The following is a 26,569-nucleotide window of genomic DNA, read 5'->3' as shown; positions in this document are numbered from 1 at the left end:
GGTGGAAACACCAAAACACCAGGATTGACTTTGATTTTACTGCCTGCCTTTACAAGCGTATGTCATGAGATACATAAGTTCATAAGTTTGTATAATTTAAAGTCACTCAATAATGTTAGGAACAAAGGTAGTGAAACCCTAGATCCACTCCTAACGAATACTGGCAATACTACAGTGATGTATGAGTCTCAATCAATACTGCCTAAGATGTGTATCATCCTGGTATTTTACTTGACTTCTACTTTAGATCAAAAATAGGAAACCAAAATACAATATTAAATTGTAATTTTTACAGCAAATTATTTTACATCATATTCAAGAAATGTTTGCAGTTGATTGGTCAATTATTAATAGCTCTAGCGTTGAAGGTGCTACGAACATTTTTTATAAGTAAATGTCTATCACATAGGAAAAAGTCTACTCGGTTTATATCACGCTAATTAATTTAATAAAGAGTAAATAGTAACACAGACAAAACTGAGCGATAGGCGTAAGGGATACTACAGTGTTACCATTTGTTGGGATACTACACATATACACTAAACTAAACTAACTAAACACATATACACTACTACACACTAAACTTTACAAGTGAAGACGTGCAAAGGAATTGCATTTGTACAGATTTGTATGTTATTGACGACAGAATTCCCAAAAAAACTAAATACTCTCTTGTAGTTTCCTGATTATATAGTATCATACTCATTCTAATTATTTATTCTTATTCTTATTTATTTATTTATTTATTTACATATCAAGAATAAACAAGTCAGACACACCACATAAAAAGAGTTCACCATGTGTTATTATACTCCTTTCAATACTTCTTCATTTTTATATTTCAGCAAATGCTTGGGCCATGGATGCGAACACTTCTACCACAAACTGAAAGAAATTATTGTGATATTATGTAGTTTTTGGTTCTGTAATAAAGAAAGCACTCTGAGTATTCTAAAAATACTATAAAAATTGAACACTGAAAAAAATAAACTATGCCCCTCCAATTTTGGTCTGAACATAATATTTATAGGAAGATTCGTCTTGTTATGATATACTTCCACTTTTCACTAACTTATTGCATTGTATGGACTTTTTTGCTTATAATAATTCAAATTTCATGTTCCTTTATGTACAAAACTAGTTTACGGATATTAAAAAGATATCCATAGCTTTTCGTTACAGAAATGTCAGTGTGTAAACTACAGGTACTTGTGTGCATATCGCTGTTGTCAAAAGATGGGATATGAGGTTTCCATAAATTAAAAGCATTATTCTGCACTTGTACAAAACGAAGAATAACATAATTTGTTCTGATTTTTTTGTTTTTATTTTCTTCTTGATTATGCAATTCCAATATTCCTCTTCTCTTGCATTCCCAGTCCATTTTTTCACTCTTGTCGAGATATTACTTTTTTATATTCCTATGTAAACTTTACTACATGAGCAAGACATGGAACAAATTTCAGGTAATAATTATTATTTATCTTCTGTAGTAGATCTTATAGACCGAAAATGAATTTTCACAATTTGTTTCAGGTTTTGCCGAGAATTTTATTCCAAAGGAGTTGGTGATTTTCCAAATTTTGTCAGAATGTGCCGTTAATCAAACCCACCTGTTGCGTTTTTAGTTTTATTGACCGGACTAACGCAATATTCCTACACCGAATTTTCGCATTTTCTAAGCATGTAGCAATTAAAATGTAAATTCGCTCTACTTTCCTAGAATATACAATTTATGAATGTGATTTTGTACATTTTTTATGGTGAATCTGAATGTTCTCAAAGGGATTTTTTTTTAAATATTACTGGCCATGATGAAATACAAATATGCTGAATCTTTATGGGCAAACATTTCTGAGGCAATTTCTTTCCTGTATACAGCTGTACAAAACTTCACATTTCTGCGTTGTATGTGGATATGCAAAAAATTTAGTATGTTGTTGCTTTGTTTTTCTACAGTGAATTTGATGTTTTAAGTTTGTCAACATAGAGGGGTTTGATACTAGTTTAAAAGAAAGTGTCACAATTAATCGTAAATGCCATATTAAACGCTTAAGTTCAGATTTAATTCATTTGCCATCACGTTCTTTCTGTATGGATCTCCTGAGCTCTTACTGACTCATTGACTCTCAGTTGACTCATTGACTAATAAGCATAACTTTAGATGCAAATGCTATGTGACATGTTACATTAAATAAAATTCTGTTTTTAAAAAATAAAAAAATGCAGAACATTTTATCCGATTAATCATTTTAGTAAGTTCATTCTTCTCTCTTTGATTGGAACAAATCAGCCTAATACATGCTGGTTGAATTCTGGTATTCTTATTGTCAGGCCTTTTTCGATGGAAAGCATAACCAATGGTGATAACCTTTCTTGGGACATTCAATTCCTTGAAAGTGTCAATTCTTTTTAATGTGAAAAAAAAACTTTTCTTCTTTTACTGACGAAGTAGGTACAGTTAATATTAATTTCAGAAGCTTTGTAGATTCACTAAATATTTTTTCTAGATTATTGCGAACTATTCATTCTAGCAAACTCAGTCCCTGACAGTGATCCGAATTCCTCTTCAGCGTTGACTGAAGAGAGTTCGTAGCACAGATTAGTGTTATAAAAAAATGTACATTAAACACACTTTATTCACAGTTTATCCAGGAAAATTTAAAATAAATTGAGAAAATGTATCTAGTGCAAACAGCATTACTGCCATAAGATATTCTGTAAATTTAAACTGGATTTTTTTCGAACACTCTCCTGAATTGCCCTTTGCTTGTTTTGTCTAAGCCTTAATTGCATTTTTTTTTGAAAGCTGGTCATTGTTGTTTGTAAGTTATTTACAGAAGTCATGGTATACAATTCATTCAGAATTTGTAGTTATTTACAGAATTAAAGCACACACAATAAAATTAAATCTAATATTTAAAAACCAAAACAGCTGATACAAAAGAGGTATATGAATTCCGAATGTTACATATTCATACATCAACGCACATGTGCATAAAAGAAAAAAACTACATACCAAATCATCCGTCTTGGTTGTTACGCAATGCACGATGAACACAATATACTTCCACATGAGGCGAAACAATGCTTATCAATGTCATATGTTCTGGAAAGGAAACCTCGAAACCCACCAGATGTAGGATCAGCATGTAACAGAAGCCAAAAATCAAAGAACATCAAAACAAACAACATTGCCAGTTCTACGCCCAGAAATGTTAGCTTGGAGGGGTCCAAAGTGTTTGAGAGAGGTCCAATACGTCTACGTAATATGGAACCTGTCTTATACTGCACCCGAAAAGACGATAAATAATTCTTAATTACTGTCACCTATAATGATAGAACGATTATTTTTATAAGAAAAGAAAGAGTACATGATGAAGCGTAAAATAAAATATTTAGCCTACGTCAATCGTTTCTCTGTTAAACAAGTATAGTTCGTTAGGAAATTCTACAAACGTTAGTCAAGTTTCGAAATTTTTCGGAGGTCCAGACCCGGTGGATCCCCCTCGTGGCTACCCCGTGAGCATTGATAACTAGTCCCAAATTCAATGTGGCGTTCCCCATCATACAGTTTTATGTGAAAGTTATCAAAAGTATAAAATATACTTATTTTATAAAAGAAATATGTATATACTAAAATACTAGGCTATCCACAGAGGGAGGGGGCGATTCTACATACTGACTTATTAATATTTGATTCACAAATTACTGTAGAAGAAGCCTTCATTATCAATATAAGCTAAGAATTAACTTGTAAATGCGGGTCTACTTTCATTTGTTTTCTGCTCTACTAGATATTTTCTTTCTTATTTTGTAGAAAGAAAAATTCTTATTTTATTGTGTCTGCAATCTCTTTTTGTAATTGTCATTATATTGATTTGCTTCAGTTTGGTCCCGTAATTTAAAAATATGAATACATAAAAACAAATTTCATTTGTTAATCGCTAGTGAAATAAAATTCAGAAATCTTATTTAACACGAAAAACCTTCTCGTTCACTGGAAAGCGTGCTGTGTTGCAAAAGCACTGCAACGACCAGTCCCTTTAACTTCTGAGATAGAGGAAAAGAGACTTAACATTTGCTCCAATTGCCGCGCTGAAGGAATCTGGTCGTTGTATGCTCGCTGCAACACAATATAAATTAGAGACTCTCTGACGGTTTAATTTTCGCTTTTTAAAACGGACTAACGGAACGGACAGTTACAGAAGTAAAAAATATGTTATTTAAAGTGTATATATGCGAGTATTAAAAAGTATTTTTTTCTGTTCTTTACTACTATTGATAATATTTTTTTTTTCTTGAAATACTTTGGTCGTTGCGCAACGCTGCAACACTAACATTAGCCGCCACTGATATTATACTTAAGGTTTACAGGCATAGATCGATATGTTCAAGTGATCGATTAAATTTATGTTTCTGTTGTTAAAATCAGAAATAGGTATAAATTCAAGCTTTAATAGGATGGTCAATACGGTAGGTTAACATCTAGCTTCCATTTCGATAGCCTTCTCATACGCGAGATGGGACATTTTTCTCATGTAAGACTTCCTCCATCATGTAGCGCTTACATTATGTTATCAGTTCAATACTTGAGGGAAGACGTAACGTTAGCTTACTTTAGTTACGTTAACTGATTCAAATATACTTGGAGTATTCATATAATTCACAAGATTCTAAAATGATTTGCACCACACAGTATATATTTACTTTCAAAATATATAATATTGTTACATTCTAATATCATGCAATCAATTTTCACAACATGGCACTTCGTTATGTTCTATCTTTTTTACATTGCCATAACAACGACATCAAAAAATAAATAAATAAATAAATAAAATAAAAATAAACATCAAAAAATAAACAAACAAACAAATAAGTAAATAAATAAATAAATAAATAAATAAATAAATAAATAAATAAATAAATAAATAAGTAAATAAATAAAATAAACAAGCCGTCATAGCAACCGAATTAACAAAATATTTGTAATAAGTTTTAACCAACATTTAAAATATTTCTTTATATCTTTCTTCTTCTTCTTCTTCTTAAGTGACTGTGCCTTCAAAATAGCAATTTTGCCCGTAACTCTAAACAATACTTAGAAAGTATTTGCAAAGATAGACAATATCGTTGTAAAGATACTTGAAAGTACATTAGTCTAGAAATAGGTGAAATGTTGCAGGGGTAGTTTAAAAGTGATACAGATTCCTTCTTCATTGTAATGATGTGAGATCAAGAGAGCTAAACGATGAAATTAATCTTACATGTGTGCGAACAACTGTACAAAATTCTTCAATTTCTTTGAATATTAAGCAACAGTGTGATTTTCTCAGCATAGTTTACTATGAAATGCGGAAGATACAAGTTGTAAGATAACATATTTTTGCAAACTGTAGCACTGAATAAATATAATAGGCAGCGATAGATTATTATTTGTTAGTGACTGATTTGATTAAATCATGACAGTGTTGTTTCATAATGGACGAGCCATCTGTTTCAAGCTATTAAAGTTTGTTATGGCCAAACTCACATTTTCCAATACCATTGGATTAGTAGTAGGGAAATAGTAAAATATAAAGCAAGATAAGCAGACTAAATCTATACCAGATAGTAGGTGCATTTTTCTATTTTGTTCACAGTGTACACTTGAGTATAAAAGACATAGATTATCTGTTAAGTTAATTTATGCGAAATAAGGAACTATTTCATCAGGCCAGTTGTCCATCATTATACTGAGCAGCTATGTCAACACGACTTTAGTTATGTTACGTAATGATAGCTTTCACATCAAAAAGATTTCGTACTATACACACCCATGCAGTATTTTCGAATTGCACTGTACTCAATTATATACATCATACAACGAAATAAAGAATATTTATGTATGTACGCAGAATATATGCATACAGAAAATTCTTAAAAGTGACAGAAAGGCAGTGGCGTAGCCTTCTGCAGTTCACAAAAGCACTTAATCTATCAAATATTGTACATTGTTTGGGGTTCCTTAATGATAACATTTTGTATTATCACGTAGTTTCTTTCTTTTATTTCCTGTAACATTACAGTGACCAGAAGTTTCCGTAAAATTTTGAATAGACTTTCCGCCTGATTTTTCCTTTGCATGCATCGATTTCATCATCACACCACGATCACAAGAGAGCTGCCAGCGTGGTGATATCTGTGTGTAGTATAGATGGGAATTGCGGGCAGCAGAGTGAAGAAACTGCGGTCCCTTAGAACTTGAAAAAAAGATTTGAACTTGCAGTGTTGACAGTTGTTGTTGACTAATTTTTAATAATGTGATATGATATTTTAAACAGACTCAAGAAGTAAACTTTTGCAACTGAAAATAGAAAAACATAGTAATATATAACTCTTTCCTCTCAACCAGTTATCTGCATTTCTTTTTGTATTAATTTATTATGATATTAGTAAACCAAAAGAACAAACAAATTGTTGCTTTCCGAAAGGGGATGGGAAATTTACAACTCCTCCCGATAGGCTCTTAATTTAACGCAGAATGGAGTTGCATTTCAATTTATTTTCAAGTCTTTTCACTACTACGTATAATCTCCGATTTTTCTTTCGGGTATGGTTTCTTGCCTAAATAAACTGACGATTTGTAAGAAAAGCTAATAATTACAACATTCTACTTTACTTTGTGACATTACTACAGTGGTAAAATCTTACCTGCTGCATTGTGAGAACTTGAAACAAATTTTGGAGCTCATTTTCCTATTTCCTGTTAATATTCATATTTAACACATGTAAAATTAAAAAGACAAGTATTGTTATTTGTAGTAACGTACGTTCAGCTGTAATACTTCTAAAAAAAACGCAGATTTTTTCGTAACTTACTTCAGTTCGGAGATTGTATTTGGTGCGTTCAGACATGATTCTCTCGATATATTTCAAAGTGGCTAAAGTGAAAAGGTGTTGTGTGGTGGTATACAGATTTATTTATAAGTATGTTTGATAATAATTATTATTTATTTTCCATAGGTTTCAGTTACGTATTGCTAGGATTTTTGGTAGATATATACTCGACCGTTTTGAAAAATATAACTTATACCAACCTTTATACCTCCATTACATTTGAGAATTAAACTAAACATATTCTGAATTATAAAAATATTGGTGGGTATGCGCCGTATACCCACCGTTACATCTTTTTGACATTTGTAGTATTAGGTTCTCCTAAAATACTTTCTTAATACTAGTGAGTCTAATGCCTGTTTGACACGGAAGCATTTTCAGGAAACTTTCTTGTAACAAAAATCTTATCATTATCCTATTGTGTAGCGGAATATGTAGAGCAATTGCAAAGTACAGTGTATCATTTAGTGTATTGACGGATTGTACAAGTTTAGAAAGATGTTAGGACAGACATATTGGACCAAAGATAACTATCATCATGAGGTGAAAACTAAACTGTGTCGAAATTTCATAATTGATTTAAAGCATTAAATGGCTGACAAATTTTGAAATAAAGTTATTAATGTTTTTCTTTCTTTACTTGTTGTTTGGAGGGTATAAGTAGACTTGAAAGGTGTAATATACTTTGGTGCTTTAAAGGGTAAAGAAGCATGAGAACTGTAAGAAATACATGAACACTGTGCTGAACTTAACTAGTATGAGCACTAAGAGCGCATCCACGCGCTGGTCTACCGGGTCCGGATCCCCCTTCTCAAAACTTCGTAGCTCTCCATACATTTCTACACTTTCGTAATTAAACTATTATTGTTTTGTAGAAAAATGATTGATGTAGCCCAAAGATTTATTCTTACACTTCATCTGTACACTTTCTTTTCTTATGATTTTTTTTTTTTTTTTTTTAGCAGAACTTAACAATTGGTATCGTTTTCCGAGTATTAAATTAAACCTTTCCAATAGTATATAGACCCAGTTCGTGTAGTATTGGATGCCTCTGCTCCCCTTTTTGCCGTTCCAACTTTGGACACATTCGAACAAAATTTACTGAGTGTACGCATGATAAACGTGTAAAATATTCCGTCACTCCTAATTTATTGTTTTAAAGTTTGGGTGTGTTTCAACAAGTATGTCTGCATTATGAATTCGAAGATTCAGGTAATTGGTGTTTTCCGTGGTTTGATTGACTTCATGAAGTGTCTTGCCCTCCTCATTTGTCTAGTGACTAGTGTATGGGTTAGGTGCAGAAACCCAGGGTTCAGTGAGAGAGCACTGAACGCATTATAACAACCTTATTTTTAAAGCGTAAATATCGTAATTTATAGCTTAACCTCTGACGGAGAAAGTGAATACAAAACGAACGGTCATGAAGTGTCTTCAGACTACAATGCAAGAAGAATAGACAAAACGTTCGTGATTAAAGGCATCTCTGCAACTGTCATAATAATTTGGTGCATTACATGTGATGTATATTGTTAACAGTTTAGAAAACAACATATCTGGCAATTTAGTTATACGAGGCAGCAGACGTTTCCAGTCTAATACAGATATCCTTAGTGTGCCGTTGTGAAATTGATGGATCTGTAGAAAGACATTAGTGTTCATAAATCTTACAGCATCAATACAACGTGTGAATATTCCGACGACTTCAGAAACTTAAAGTTGCTTTACCATATAAAGAATATAAAGGCCTTTACGGAAATGCCACAATTCAGAATTGTCTGAGTGGAATAGCTGTAGTATCAATAGAGAAAAAAATGGTAAAAACCATACTTCAAAAGAGTTATTGACAAATTGACAGCCTCGAAGAACAGCAGAAATGATTTCATAGAAATTTTAAAAAGCATGTGTTATGAATGGATAGCTTTTATTATGCATAAGTATATATGGTTACTTTCATCGATTTTGATCGATTGTTACTTTTACTTATATAGAATACTGAAATAATTGTAGAATTAGAATTTCCTAACGGCTGTGTACTACCGAAAAGTTATGTTACGAGACGCAACGGGAGTAAGGGGTGGGGGATACAATCTTTCATCGTAGGAGTGTAGTGTACAAAGAAAAAGAATTGGGGAATGTTAGAAAGAAAAGAATGGTGTCGATTTGAACATTTTAAACCAAAAATAAAAAGCCAAGTTTACTATAGAGTAATCTTACGAAAAAGAAAATATGTACAATTTAATTAATTGTTGATTTCTATGAATACAAATTAAAACAATAGAAGTGAAGTTCAGGAAAGGCAGTTACAAAATGTGGAATAAATTTGTATTCGAACATTTATATCTATATCTATATCTATATCTATATCTATATCTATATCTATATCTATATCTATCTATATCTATCTATATCTATATCTATATCTATATCTATATCTATCTATCTATATATTGTTAGCCTGGTCTACTATAGTTCTAAATGAGCTTGAGGATTATAGCTAAAGAAAGAAGAAAATACCAAACTTAGAGAAATATCTGAAATTTCTCTTATGAACATGTCCCTAAAAGTTATGCAAAATTGTATGCAATGAAAAGTTAAACTAATTTGAATAATGACTAATGAAGTTGATGTTTAATTTAGAAAGAAGCTTTACGTTCATATCAGATCAATTTATTGGACATAGTATTATGTGTTCTTAGATTGGGCGTGTTTAAATGTCTGAAAGATTGTGTAGGATAAAAGAAAGGAAATTTGGCCAAAAAGAATGTTATATCTTGAGTACTGTTGGATCCATGTTGTCAGGAGTCCTTGTCTGCTGTTCCGTCTCGGTTATTGTAAAATGTCCTTGGAAGTATCAAACTTGGTAAACGAAATACTTAATGACAAGAATCGTTCACGAAACTTCTGAGCACTTTTAAAACTTAAGTAGGTTATTCTGTCTCTTTACTCCGAAGGTAATACTCTAACGAAAGCATGATATGTCCGTCTATGTTACGATTTGCGGTTCTCTATGTTTACTGATCCGTCGCGACTCTCTTGTACACTCTACTAGCTCCCGGACTCTACTACCACTCCTATCTCCAAGGAAACAATTTTATATAACCGAAAACATGAGATTGCAGATTTCAGAGAAACTTCGAAACAACAATGGCCTCAGCCAGCACGTGGAAACTTTTGAGAAAATTCAGTTGAGAAAGAACATTCGGCTGACCAAAAATCCTTAAAATCTCAAGACACAATTTTTCGGATAGTTTAAATTTTGTCAATCTAAGAAATTTCTGGAAAAGATGAATACAAAGATTCTTACAACATTACAAACATTTGCTGATACAATTCTGGAATTTAAATGCTGATTTAATACTAGTTATCTAACAGTTATATAATGACCTCATTATGTAAATTCTCTTAACGTAATATTACTAGCTTGCAGTCTGGTTTCATAACAAAGAACATAATTCGTGAACAATGTAAATAATTCTCATGACACTAATTCTATCTAAACTTCGTCGAGTAATAGAATTTAATAAACACAAGTGATTATGTAAATAAAATTAAGATAAATTACTTTTAAAATATAATGTATCGTAGCGTTACCAAGAACTAAACCCAAGTACCATAACACTATATATATATATATATATATATATATATAGAGAGAGAGAGAGAGAGAGAGAGATTAAGAGTAAAAAATCAAATAAAAACTTTACCGAATGAATGGAAAATCAAATAACAAAAAATGTAATTAAAATGTTAAAGTAACAAATATGAAACTGACAATAGCCAGTATTCGTATACAGATGAAAACGAAAAGGACTTTCACAGTATATCCAATTTTCCAACCAACGCGTCTCTTAGTTATCTTACTGAAACAAAGCCCGCATACAGAGAAAGTCCATATATTCCAGCATATTCACCTCTAAGCATTAACAAAAAATAATTTAGAGCTCTTATATATTTATATAATATTTGTATAACATAGAAATGAAAGTATAATGAACTCTTCTTTATCTTTAAGTCTATGGAACACTTTGTAGCATTTAAATTTGCAAACCTAGTAACGTTTTCAGTCAAATATTCTGTCAATATTTTGAGTGTAATACTGACACTCATCCTCAGAGGCACGCAATTACTTAAGTCTTTTTACGACGCGATAATCACACTGTTCTCTTGTGTCTCAACAGTGGTAATTAAAAGGAAATATTATATGAATTCTATTGAGACTACAAGTATTACACTTCAAATATTAGAAAAAATTACCTAGAGCATCATTACGTAAGTAATATGAAATATAATATTGCTCACACACTGATAAAGGTGTGTAGTTTTTGAAATATTACATACTCATACCATGGTGACAACGTCACTGGCGTGCGAAGAATTCAGAAAGTAAATATCTATAATTGCTACACTATTATTAACGTTTAACGAAAAAAAAAAAAAAATCGAAAAATGACACGCATTAATTGTTAGATTTCATTTATATCACTGTGCAATGTTAGTATTAAACAAATCTTAGATCGATTTGATTAAATCGTGAGATTTATTAAGCATCAAAATATATTTTAATACAGTTCACATTTCTTCTGGGCTACAGCGATGCATCGACTACACCTTGACCAACCATATCGTCACAGATTATTCAACAGCAAATGTAGCCAAATTCTACATACCCCGTTAGGTACTTTTGTTGTACAGTATTTTTCCTACTTTATTACAAATACTTTTCTAGTTACACTTATTAGTTTCTAGAGATGCAAAAAAGCCGGCTTTTTTGAATCGATGGTTTTTTTCACATAAAAAGCCGGCTTTTTTGGAAAAAAAAACGAGAATTTTGGAAATTTTGGCTTTTTTCAACTTCATGATTTTTCTATCTAAATAGCTTTGTTATAGTATATTCTATAGTTAGATAAGAATTCCATGACCTGAATGTGATATTTCGCTCTGAAATTCACCATCAAGATGGATGGAGCACATGTTTTACGAATTAAAGCTAACATGAATGTAGTATTTGAGGGTAATTTTAGAGGCTATTTAACTTTATTTTAACTTTTGAGTTATCGACATCTTTATTTTAACTTTTGAGTTATCGACATCTTTTTTCTTGTCTAGTTTGTCATCCATGTTTCATTTCAAAGAGCTTTTAGTACTCTAGTTTCTAGCGCAAAAGTTAAACTTGCCCGTTTTCCTATTTATCCGTCAAAGCGTACGTTCTTCAATATATCCGTCAAACCGTACTTCCACATTTCTGTTATACTGTAGCTGTGAAGTGATTTAGCAATAATTTTCCGGACACAACCTTGAATACCAATTTATACAAATAACCAGTAGCGGATTTAGAAAAGTACTTTAGGAGGGGTTTTTCTGATTGTTTCGTTTCCTAAAAAGTCCTAATTTTATTTGGGAAGTGCTTGAAGTTTATGAGTACAGGCATAACTAATATTTCGTTTTGTTTATATGTTTAGCAATAATCTTCCGGATACAACTTTAAAAATCATTTTATACTGAGAATCAGTGGCGGATTTAGAAAAGTATTTTGGGAAGGGTTTCTTACTAATGTTTAGTTTTTTTAAACATTCGTAATTTTTATTTGACGGGAGATTAAAGTTTATGAGTAAAGGCATAAATAATAGATATTTCGTTTGTTGCAGACATTCCGTAACTTTGGGGAACGGGCTTCAGTCCGAAAGACTGCCCCCCTAACCTTCGCAAAACCGTCACTGCTGGTAATTAGTAATAATAACGATTTAAAAACAATAAAAAAGGAAGTCGCCCAACTCACAGTACACGCACTATTTCTACATTCACAGATGGAATGAAGAAAAGCTTTGTCAGAATGGTCGAATGCTAGTTGAATCCCTGACTTCCCGATAGAAGCGCAAAAGCTAATCACTCAATCATGTTTGTTGTGCAGTTGTATTTAGCTTAATTTAAATATATTCCGTAGTCTTTTTTTCTGGGGGGGGGGGAGTTCTGTAATGATATGTTGAATCCCTCTTGTTAAAAATTCAGAAAACTTGAGGATTGGGTAAACTGTGATGGTGGTTCTATAAAACTTGACTGTAGAATTTCAAGAATATACAGAACCAAAAGCTCTAGATGTGCAGCCTTTAAGTATATCATAGAAATCTAAGTATTTCTCTTATGTTTTATTTTAATTTTATTTTTTTTCAAAAAGAGGGTATGGAATATTTTGAAGTAATAATACTACATACTATTTTGCTAGTTATTTGTGTATTCTTTAAAAAGAAGTGTTTATTTTTAGGGTTGGCTGGTTTACACCAACTTTTTTTTTTAATAACTGGTTTAAACCACAAAAATAAAAAGAATGAAAAATGCGAATCGTGTGAACTTCATGGTGACGTTTCCAGATATCAAACCACCTGCAATAGTTTTATTTCCCTTTCACCTTTTAATCAAGGTATCCCATATTCAATTCTCGGTCGAACCACAAACCTTCTTTCATGCGTAACCCAAGTAGCGGTTCGGATGTCAGTTTAAGCGAAAGTCTTCTTCTTGATAACCTCGGTATTTCGTAAGGATGTTAAGCCTAAATATACGAAACAAACCAAATTGTATAATTCTGCATGCCTAAATGCGTGTTGTTTTATAAAGAAGCCAAGATTGCTTAAATATATTGATAGAAATTGGCAAAATTTATCGATTGCCTACGTAGCTTCCAACATTAGCTTGGATTGGACTTTCAATGATATCTACGTACTAAATTTGTAATTTAATACCTCAGTTTTAGCGTACTGATTATTGTACGTTGACCTTTAAATTTTACATGCAAAGCAGTAACAGGATTTTCCCGTTATTGTCTTACATTTCAAGTAATGACGGGATTTTCCCAATGGCTAGGGCGGGAGATTCTCAACTTAAGAAATTTATTGACCGCACTTCTTTAAGCTTTTGGGAGTTCTTCCGGCATAACCCCGCTGTTGCATAATAACATCAAGGAGAAACAAACTTATTTCTGTGAATATGTAATATAAATACATAAAGCAAAAAATCTAAATCAAAAAAGCCTGGTTTAAAACAAAAAAGCCTGGTTTAAACATCCCCCAAAAAGCGGGTTTTTGGCATTTTCAAAAACAACCACGGTTCTTGCCAACTCTGCTTACTTTTGTATATAGGAGGTTAAAAATTCTTATTATATACATTGGTTAATCCTGTGGAATTCATAATGTAAATATGTTGAAGAAAACTTGTTTGAAATATTTTTTCGAAATTCATAGTTTTTTTTCGATGTTTTATATTATTATCAGCATTAACCACTAATTAAATGATTTTTTGTGTTATAGAGAAGCGATACAAAGTCTGTTTTATCAATTTAAAGCAGTATTTTGAAAAAAGCCCAAAATTTCCCAAGCAAAAAACCGAAGCAGAAAAAACCGAGTTTTTTTCCAAAACGCCAGTTTTTTTCCGAGTCCTTGCATCTCTATTAGTTTCCTTCCCAATGTGTCTTTTATTAAAATATCAGTTCCCAATTCTTTCAGTTTTACATATTTGAGTACAATATTGTTTTTGTCTACCTCATTTTCAACAAAATGTACTTTGCATAAATCTACTTCTTTTAGTCGTCACATCTTTTACTTCCCCCAATTCATTGCTGCTTCACTATCTCGCTCTACCATAACACATATATCTAAACATTATATCAGACCAATTTCACACATTAAATCCCTGAGCCGCTCAATATTACACACAGCTTCTCTGCTTCACATGTAAATAATGCAAATAACCTTTATTAACTCTTCCATGCAGCTAGTGATGTCCCTATTGTTATCACATTTTCACTAAATCATTTTCCCTCCTGTACTGAGTTCCAACTTTCATTAGAACTGCCTAATAATTTTGCAATTTGCTTCCAATATTTTAAAATATAATTTTCAGTTTATTTTAGAGACCTAAAATTATCTTTACAGCAGCTAGGTGTCTTTCTCTGTTTTCTGTTAAATTTTGACAAGTAACTGACATTGAAGCATCGTGTGCGTGCAAATTAATACATTATTGATCATAGCATTTCTAGATAGATGATTTTTTCTACAGGTTTAGATTGTTAGTGCTGACACAAATCTTGCCGCCGTTGGAACAACAGTGCACTTCTGTATCTGTATTTATGTAGCAGCTTACAAATATAACACTTCTAAAATACCTCAAATCCATCTTAGTATTTCCTTATTTCAAGACCTAAACATTTTATTAAATTGGATCTTTCTTGTATATTAATACTCTCGTATTTTCTCATTTGTTTCTTCGATTACTATTGTATCTTTAAAAAATAATCGTTAACACACATATATATAACACATATATAAATATGTTCTCCATTAAGTGAAATTTTATGGATACAAGGATTTGAACCCAATGTTTCAGAGTCTACATATAACAATAGAGAACTCAATTTAAAATCATTAGTATTTCAGGACAATTATTGCAGCACGAGAACATGTTTTTTTTTCTGTCGCTTTCTCTTTGCTTCACTTGTCCGCTCCGTTATCGAGAGGTTGCATCTACCTCACTATCTGCTTTTGTCTCTGTCTCTCTATATTTGTTTCGAAGGAAATATGCATCATCATATTTATTAACCTCACATCAATCGAACTTGATAATTGCATAGCGTAGAGCGTGCATGTTATGGAATTTTTAGACGTAAAATGATACACGATTTATATAATTTCCAATGGCAGTTTATCAGAAGATGAAACAAAAGTATGTATTACTGTGTACAAACAAATTACAAAAATTTGAATATACAGAATTAAGTAATACAAACAACATATTTTCCAAATTACATATTTCACATTTTAAGAACAGCTTAATATTTTCTTTTTTTTTTTTTATTTTTGAGTTTAATTAAAATACGAAAATATTCACTAAAACAACTCGAGGAGAAAAAAACTCTTTTTACAATAGTAAAAATACCAAGATCGATACCAAGATCGATAACATAAATATATAAGTTACTTAAAGCTAACAAGGAATGATCAGTCTGAATTTGGTCATCTTAATAAAGTAACATAAGGAATGCCTTTTTTCGTCAATTCGTAAAATTGCCTAATCCCGCAGATGTTTGACGTCTGGTGATACTTTACGTAATTTATTAAAACTAACTTAACCCATTCCGGACGGGCCTCTTAATACCTGATTTTTCCCTGTAGACGACGGTTTTTTGGCGTATTTTAAAAATTCGTAGAAAATAGAGTTTTCAACACAATGCCATTTATTATACCATATTATAAACTACAAAACTTCCCCTTCACGCAGGTGTGTAACATTCAACATTTGGTATACATTTTCTAACTTTTTATTGCATGTATAAATATATCAATTACGCAAAGCGAGAAAAACTTTTACAATGTAACAAAAACTACAAAAATATCCTATACGCATGTAATATGTAAGCTATAGTTGGAAAAGAGCCACAAAATACACAATGTGAGAGTTTCAACAATGATACTTGTTATGTTTACATGGAAACTTGAAAATCCCAGGTAATGTCCACAATCTCATCAGCATCTAATAATTTCGACGCCATTTTCACAAGTAAAGGCAAAAATGCGTATTCCTACAAAGGTGTAATTACAGCTCAGTTGTGACAAAAACTGAACACACACGCAACCTAGCGCTTGGAATCTGAACCACGTACTCACGATTAACAAATACACGAAACGAGGTGCGAGCGTCGTCCATCGTTTCATTGCTATAGAAAGAATAGTACAGTGCGAGCATAGCTCGCAGCCCGTCTGCAAGGACAAAACATTCACTGCGAGCTATGCTCGCAGTCCGTCCGGAATGTGTTAACAATGTTCTACACCTTGTTACAGCTCTGGTACATGTTATGTGAGTACAAAATTCAGTACTCTATTAAATTACGTAGTTTAGTTTTAAGTTAATTATGTACAACACTACTATAGCACAAAACATTATTATTATAGTATTTAGATTACTATTTTGCATAAATAGTACAAATAAACATTGTTTTTTCTTATCCTGTTAGCATATATTAGTATATACGTAATTGACAATAACAATATATCTACAAATAGAAAGAGATTTTCACATCAATAAATTTACTTCAGCAGTCAAACTTTGTTAATACACATTGCATTGCGATTAGTAGAATATTTTCTAAAAGCACTAATAATAAAAAAGTATCATAGATTTCGATATGTTGTTCACATTAAATTTATTAACTATTATTATAATGAACACTTTTGACTAGCCGAAGTGGTAAAATATGCACATAAGAAACCTGGTGACTAGAATGACTTCATTGTGTGTAACAGAAAATTTAGACAGAATGATTGATCACTAACACACTTGTTCAAATCCAACAGATTGCATTCCACAATAACAATATATATAATGATTTGTCTTTGAACAATTAAATCTACTGTCTTAGTTCCACAATAAGAATTTTAGGAAAACCAAAAATGGATCAAAACTTTGTGATCTTGGCCAATAATTAGTTTTCGGATCAGGGCCTAAATCGAGTTTTTATATTTTCTACGGAATAAGCACACCATCGTGTATTAACTGACAGTTTGGATTCTGCTACACTATATTTAGTTCTCCAGTTATAAGACCTACAAGAACATTTTTGTAGAAATAAATTGGATCTTTTGATCCAGTTGCATCAGGGGCCACAAAATTTTTGAACTGACCCTAAATCGAGTTTTAGTATTTTCTACGGAATAAGCACATCATATTGAGTTAACTGATAGTTTGGGTTCGGCTACACTGTATGTACGAACGTAGTTCTCCAGATATAAGGTCTACAAGAAAATTTTTTATTGAAATAAGTTGGATCGTTTAATCCAAAAATAACAATATTAATAAAGGTGTTTTCTCTAAATATAAAAGTGAATTTTTATAGCATAGTTACAACATTTTTTCTTTCTCTAAATTTTGAACCTGTTTTCTAACAATGAGTGATCTTTTGTTCCGGAGAAATGACGAAACCAGTTCGGCCATGACATTATAAAAGTTTCTATTATACAATTAAAATTTTGCGAAAGTTTAGTAGAAAATCTACAGCTGTCTGCCATCCGTGAAACTAAGAATTTACACCCACAAGTCAAATATTGGTTTCAATGCTAAGAAATATACTACTTCCACGATACTCATGAAGCTGGCTCCTACGAATAAACCATACACATCTCCCATAGATACTGAAAAATAAAGAAAGTTTAGTCATTATCTTGTGTTTATTTCATCAAGGTTTTCATTTACAATTTTATTTATAAGAAAAACCAGCTTTTATTCAAAAGTCACATGTTGTTTCCACTGCATTAGGAAATGTAGTATGCTCCTTTATATCTACATTTAATTTTTGACAGTTAAAAGTTGTTTAATTCAATTGAATCTATGATGATTCATGATTTTTTAAACAGAGATAGATGGCCACGCAGTTTGAAAATGAATAGTCGTTGAGAATTGTCATAGTCATAGAATAAAGCTTAATTAGCAAATTATGAAATGTATTAGACTTAAATGTTTTAAATCAGAGATTAAACTTGGCTCATATTACGTTATATTTCAACGTGATTGTAAAGCAAAATAATCAAAATTACAGAGACTGATTCTGATCTACAAATGCATATTTTATAGGCGACAATAGTGACATACACCGAGACATATTTCACACCACCAGTTACTCTGATTCTCAGTTTATGCCTCATAGGTGTGCCAAATGTTCGTGCTGAAGAATGTCACCGGAAATTGGCCATTAACAGTAGGCTACGTAAAGGAGTTTTCATCGAGAATGGCCCTGTAAGTACCGTCTAGCGTGGGGTAGATGAAAAAACTCCCACTCCTGTCAAATAATACTTGTATCTCAAAAATTACTAAAGATATTGTGCAACTTCATATAGATAAGGTGGTGTTGACTTTTAAACGCCCATTGATGCAACTGGTGCTTCAAGGATTTAAGCCACAATATCTCTGCCTCTAATAAAGCTAGAAAAGTAAGTTAAATATCAATGCATTTCTGAAGGATGAATCTTTCCGCTGATATGCATTGTATGTATGTAGAGTGTACCAAGGCGAAGGGGGAGGGTCGCGTAATTTCGTGATTTGTTCCCCAGATTATTTGGGGAGTCCTCTCACCTTTCAGGAGTGTACACTCATAAAAATGGTATGTGAAGCAATGAAGAAATCCACTACATGGTAATACCCTGTATGTGTACTTGTTGCTTATATTAGGGCAGGAGGTGGGCAAAGTTGATCGATTTTCTGAGTAAGTTTTTGACGTAAATTACACTTATTTTCAGGACGGTTACATATAAGACAAGATATCTTTTCAGTGAATTGATCTAGAAATATAGTTCTTGTTGCTGTACATGATGTGTGGAGCAAACATGATGTGCATATAATGTGTTACTATTCTAATGCGTGGTAAGGAGGGAGGCGAATGTTAAATTCAATGAATTTTCCTTCTACACTTTCTTTTCTTTCTTTCTTTCTTTCTTTTTTTTTTTTTGCTATGAGTTTCGTTCTGAACGTTTATCTCGCTTTGTGTTGCAGCAATAGCTACAATTATTTTATATTATCGCTCCAAATGTATTGCCTACACATTACCAGCATTTTGTCAGCGTAAGGTGACTGCAAGGGTTACCAGGGGCAGCCAAATTCTATTTTTGTTATTCTGAAGACCTTTTGTTTCTTCTAATAATGCGGGAATTTCACAAATTTTACCTCTTTGTTATTTTTGTTCCATAAGCTTTTTTAACAATGTATTAATTATGCTCTGTGATAATTAGGGAGGAAACCAGGGGCGCTAACGTAAAAGTTTGCAACAGCCCTTCGAAAAAGATATAATTGGCGTTTTTATAGAAATTTCGTTCTGAACTTTTATCTCGCTTAGTATTGCAGCTTACTATTTTTTTGTATTATTCTAACATGTATGTTTTCTATACATTAGCATCATTTTGTCTGCGTAGGGTGACTCAAAGTGTTGCTAGGGCCCTCGAATTGTATTGTTTTCATATTTTAAAGGACTTTTTGTTTCTTGTTCTTTTATTAATGTGGCGGAAATTTGACAAATTTTTATCTCAGATTCCTCAGGAATCTGTTTCATAAGCTTTTTAACGATATAATAATCATGATTCTCTGATAATTAGGGGTTCACCAGAGCCCTCAACATGAGAGTCTACTGTTTCGTTCAAATCCCTGGCTGGCGTAGAAAGGTTAAGAATGGTCAAAGACAGTACAATGATTCAAAGATAAATTTTAGAAAAGGATCACGAATGTCGTTGTTTTGTTTTCTGTTACAACGGAAATTAGAGATACATTGGGTTCACAAAAATGCCAAGCTGAGTTCCAATTATTATCAAATAACGGTCTGGCACAGATCTATCCCCACGTTATTTCTTGTCTGTATTTGAGGGAGATGAATCTGTTTGTAGTTATTAAAGCAAGACATGTAGCTACTCATTCCACGAGTTTGTTCCTTCGATAAACGCAGAAGAAACTGTTGTTCCTATAATTCCTTCCATACACATTTCAGTAAAATTACTATATGTCTCATCGACGGACTAACTTCGCTTCATAAAACAGACTTTGGCGCAGCGGAACATTGTACTATTGACAGTTTGTGGAAAATCTGTGAAGAGAAGTGGTTGAGTCTAGTCATTTCTACACTGATTGTTGTCTCCTTCAATGAAAACTTCGATGTCGATATAGACAGCATAACGCCCATTAAATATGGCATAATTAATGGTGGCATCACAAAATTTACTTATGTAGGTGTATCTCAAAATCGTCACTATAAATCGAGAATTACTATCGTACAATTTCTACTGTAAATAAACCAACCAGTTATGGCTACAATTCGGATATATTTAGGTCACGAGTCGCTAAATACTTTCAGGGTTATCTATAACTGATATTACTTTGTCACGTTTCAGTTTCTCTCTATCAGAAAATTTCAAGAAAAGAATAATCACATTCTCAGTTTTATAAAACTATGAACTAGACACCTCAAAACTTATACTTTACTCGATATATTTCTTTGAAAAAATATATATGCAAATTCCAACAAATTATTACATTTAAGAACGTTAAAAATATATTTTAAACCTAGTATATATAATATATTTCCTGGTTTGATTTGTTAACACTAATAAAAAAGTTTGTGTTACTTATTAAAAATACACTAAATTATGTAATACGAGGGTCATCCGGAAAGTGATACCCGTTTGCGCCGCAAGAAGCGCTGACGACTCGGAGAGAAGCTGGACAAGGTCAGACCGCGTCAGTGGCTTGTCTGCCTGCTCTGTGCGAAGTTGCGTGACGCTAGCAGTGCCTGTGTTGTGTCTGTGCTCGTTTATAATGATTAAAAGAATTGAGAACCCTGCCAGTTGTGAAGTCAGGGCCGTGATTAAATTTCTTAATGCACGAAACGTTCGATCTTGTGAAATTCATCGCCAATTAAAGGAGGTGTATGGAGACAATGTGATGAACGAGTCGTCTCTTCGGCGCTGGTGTCGCAACTTCAACCTGGGGAGGGGGAGTACACATGACAAGGAGAGTTTAGGGAGACCATCTGTCATTACAGACGAACTGCTGAGGTCAGTAGACGAATGCGTGAGGAACGATCGGTGCGTCACAATTGATGAACTCTGTGAACATTTTCCTAATGTGTCTCGAACAATTGTTCATGAAATTGTCAAAGACCATCTGCATTATTCAAAAATCTGTGCAAGGTGGGTCCCTCGCATGCTCACAAATGAGCATAAAAGGAAGCGTATGGCTGCAGCACTGACGTTTCTGGGACGTTATTCCGATGAAGGAGACTTTTTCCTGAATCGCATTATTATAGGGGACGAAACATAGGTTTGTTATGCATCATCTGAGAGTAAACGACAGTCCATGGAGTGGCATCACGCTCATTCACCAACCAAACCAAGAAAATTCAAGACAGTTTCGTCCATCAGAAAACTCATGGCAACCATATTCTGGGAGCGATGAGGTGTACTGCACATTGATTTAATGGCCCGTGAAGACACAATTAATGCTAATGCGTATTGTGAAACATTAAAGAAATTACGGCGGGCAATGCAAAATCGACGGCCAGGTCTGTTGTCTACAGGCGTCATTCTCCTTCATGACAATGCCAGGCCCCATGCAGCTGCGAAACACAACAACTTCTGCAGCAATTCAACTAGGAAACCTTCGACCATCCACCGTAAAGCCCGGACTTTCTGGCGGGAAAAAGATTTGACTGCGATGAAGAACTTAAACGAGGCTTGACTACGTATCTCAATACACTGGCGGTGGAGGACTATGACGCTGGAATACAAAAACTCGTCACGCGGTATGACAAATGTCTCAATTTGCTTGGTGATTATGTGGAGAAATAGTGTAATGTATGCTCTTTCCAATAAAAAATGTGTATATTTGTTAATATGTAGTACTGTGTCTTTATTGCACAAACGGGTACCACTTTCCGGATGGCCCTCGTAGATAAGTTTTGTTAATACTAAAGCCGCCAATAGTTTAGTTTGGGGTTAAGATGCTTTAAATGAAATTGAAATACAATCAGTCTAAACCAAATTGAATATTTACGCAGTTCTTATTGCCTTAGTAAAATATGCAATAGTGTTAAAAATCTATTATTAATGGAAGAATGTTTCACTTATTTGTGATTCGTGTGCAGACAGGCACGTAGCTAAGGGGGGTCCAGGGGGCCGACTCCCGCTTCAAACCAGAAATGAAAAAAAATAAGGAAGGATGAAATAAAAACAAACGAGAAAAAGCAGACTCAGCGTTAAAAATAAAAAGCTACAGATAGCTTTTGTTTACTCTTTCTTATGAGGAGATTTGTATTACTTGCAATACCTGATGGTGAATGAGCGGGATATCCTGGAAAAGTCAGGGAATTTGAAATCTCTAAAAAAAAAAGTTACGGAATTCTAAGAATTTCTGTTTCTAGTCAGGGAAATTTCAAGTTTTTGGTAGCTTAGTGCCGTTCTATAACAGTGTGGATATCTTTTATCATATATATATATATATATATATATATATATATATATATATATATATATATATATATATACAGTGGCGTATTTAGGGGGGTGCTTCCGGGCTTAAGCCCCCCCCGAAATCTTACTCACTATAGTAAAGTATATGAAATATCTTGCAGAATTTTCACATTTTCAGGCAAAGCCCTCCCCGAAAGTTAGCAAAGCCCCCCCCGAAAGAAAATCGTAAATACGCCACTGTATATATATATATATATATATATATATATATATATATATATATATATATATATATATATATATATATATATATATACACATATTTGTGTCATCGCTTCTCTGCAGTATCAAAAGTGTTATTTCAGAAAGAGTTTTCTACTGTTCCTTTAACTTGTAATTTGGAACAGACAGTAGTTGGCGGAATAATAATAATAATAAAAAATATATGGAAAGAAAGTTCTGTTTAACATTTGATTCAACAGAGAGAGCAACGCAAATGTAAAATATTTTACAAGACATTATTGGATATGCACTTTTTGTAATAATTGAGGTCATAATGAAAGGAAAATTGTTATATTTGAATGAACAGAGCAAGGAACGTAGATACTCTGAAATCTTTTTCAATACTTTCTTTATTCTTTTCTAGATTTCTTCATAGTTTATATTTAAAATACCACTTAACATATCCTCATTTTATTGTCCTAACAAACAATATATGTTGCCAGTAAAATAGTTTATATTGATCGAGCTCCTGATGTGATAACTCCAGTGTTTCATGTCACGCCCCTTCCTCTCATTACTAAATCGTGGCTAAACGAACTAATATATGTTGCCAGTTAAAAAGTTTAGTATGATAGAGCCTCTGGTGTGATGACCACAGTATTTCATGTCAAGCCTCTTCCACTCATTACGAAATCCTGGCTAAAGGAACCAATACATGTTGCCAGTAAAATAGTTTAGAATGATCGAGACCCTGGTCTGATGACCACAGTATTTCATGTCATGGACCCACCCCCCTTTTACTAAATCCTGGCTACGTGCCTGCGTTCAGGTGCAAAGTAAACTTCATAAATACAGAAACCAGTCAACTTACACGACAATGAATTATCGATTTAATATGTTTATAATTATTCTACTGACATGATACATGCTTTATTTTACTACTTGCTTAAAGTAGTTATGCTTTAATCAAATACAGAAATAAATTCATAAATGCATATGAAATACTTCCAGTTCTTTGCTGAATTTTTACTTCTGAAATTAATAAGGCATAAAATATAGATTACCTATAATATCTAACATTCCACGTACAACTTTTATCCTACGACGAAACTTTGAAAGTCTCAGCGATACTATTATACGATAATATTCACCAGCCTTATTGGATCCATGTCTGTAAAGAAACATTATGCATAAATTTCTCTTGAAAATCAATAATGGATATTGAGAGAAGTAGAATTTAATTCACTTCCATGTTGAATATCACCTTGAATTTCGAAAGATATTTTGCGTTATCATAGCCTCTTTGAATCATTGTAGTTGGCTTCCATGTGGACTTATATGAAGTTAAGTTGTTATATTAAACAATACGCTAGATTTTCTTCAGTACTTGTGTCGTATTTATTTTCGGCTCAAAAGGAAACTAAAATATATGAAAATTGCACCCTTAACAAATAAGTTAATATATTTAACAGTACTTTTCGTACGCATAGGAGACATCCAGAAAGTAAGATCAATTAGCCAACTTAAAAAAAACAAAGCATTTGTATTGTATCAATGGAACAAAACATACTTAAGTGCACTAAAATACTAAGGCTACACTATGTTTAAACGGGATAACATTTCTTGTGTCCGAACACTGAAAAGTATTGCCATCTATTCAGGACTTTAGGGTAGGACCACTCCCTCGCTTATGGATACATGTACCCATTTAATTATTGATGGCAGTAGGAAATTACTTTTACTGTAGTGGTTGATGCTATTTGTTAAATACTTATCATATAAATAGTGGAAAATATATTTATTCTTTATTGTATCTTTTAGCGTTCATATATTTGGTCTAGGAATTAATTCGTGCGGGTGGACAAGAGATGGCGCAACGAACGGAGCGTCCCACAGTTCCGTGTATCTACACATGTGTTGCAAACCCTTGTCATCGCGTATCGTTCGTAGTATAGGGCAGTGGATTAAAGCGTCAACAACACCAGTTTGTAGTTAAGTGAACATGGCGCAATTTGTGCCTGATAAAGTGTTTTTGCGGGGTGTCCTGCTGCATTACTTTAACATGCAGAAAAGTGCGACTGAAAGTCATCGTATTTTGGTGGAAGTGTATGGTGACCATGCTCTAGCTGAGCGAACGTGTCAGAAGTGGTTTGCACGGTTTAGAAGTGGTGATTTCGGCTTGGCAGACCAAGAGCGAGCTGGACAGCCAAAAAAAATTCAAGACGAAGAATTGACAGCATTGCTCGAGCAGGATTCGTGTCAAACGCAGGAACAACTTGCAGCAGCATTAGGCGTTGATCAAACAACAGTCTCCAAACGCTTGAAAGCCATGGGAATGATTCAAAAGATGTCACATTGGGTTCCACATGAATTGAAAGACAGAGACGTTGAAAGACGAAGAACCATTTGCGAATTGCTGCTCCAACGACAGAGCAGAAAGGGGTTTCTGCATCGAATTATTACGGGTGATGAGAAGTGGATCCATTACGAGAACCCTAAACGAAAAAAGGCCTGGGTGAAATCAGGTGAACCAGGTCCATCACAACCAAAACGAGATATTCACTGTGCAAAGGTTATGCTGTGCATATGGTGGGATATGAAAGGTGTGGTGTACTATGAGCTGCTGCAACCGGGTGAAACTATGAATGGAGAACGTTATCGACGACAATTAATGCGTTTGAAGCAAGCTCTGGCCAGAACACGACCAGAATGGGAGAACAGACATGATAAACTTATTGTTCAACATGATAACGCTCGCCCACATGTTGCAAAACCGGTCAAAACCTATTTAGAAAATGTCGGATGGGAAGTTTTACCCCACCCGCCGTATTCACCAGACGTTGCTCCTTCGGACTACTACTTGTTCGATTGCATGAACAACGATTTGATTGGACAGCGGTTTACTTCTTCAGAAGATATCGAAACATGGGTCTCTGACTGGATCGCTTCCAAGGATGAGGACTTCTTTCGCCACGGAATTCGTACATTGCCTGACAGATGGTCGAAAGTGGTGGCTAGCGATGGACAATATTTTTCTTAAGGTATTTATGTATTTTGTGTTTGTACTACAGCTTCAATGTGTGCGTACCAACCGCACGAATTAATTCCTAGACCAAATATTTTTCAAAATTTATTGGGTAGGCCCGTGCTTAACCGGCCTACCCGCTGAAGAAGCAACTGAACCTATTATGATTTAGTAAAGGTAACTGCTTGTTTTGATGCATTGTCATCACATATGTCTTGACCATCAAAGAAAGGTTCCAGCCGGCAAAAAAAAAAAAAAAAAAAAAAAAAGGTGTAAATCAGAAGGGCTGATGTCTTTGTTATTTGCATGATGAAGGGATCCAAGTTGCTCATGAAAAGTTTGTAAGCGTACCTCACTACGAACATTTTTCCGCACTTTATTTAACTAACACACTTACCCCCTTACTACTGAGGTATCGTTTCACCAAACCTATCAGTAATTCCAGAAAGAATCTCAG

The sequence above is a fragment of the Thermobia domestica genome, chromosome 5 (assembly GCF_964235325.1).
Source record: "Thermobia domestica chromosome 5, izTheDome1.hap1.1, whole genome shotgun sequence".
Classification (NCBI taxonomy): Eukaryota; Metazoa; Arthropoda; class Insecta; order Zygentoma; family Lepismatidae; genus Thermobia; species Thermobia domestica.
This window is presented reverse-complemented; position numbering follows the sequence as displayed.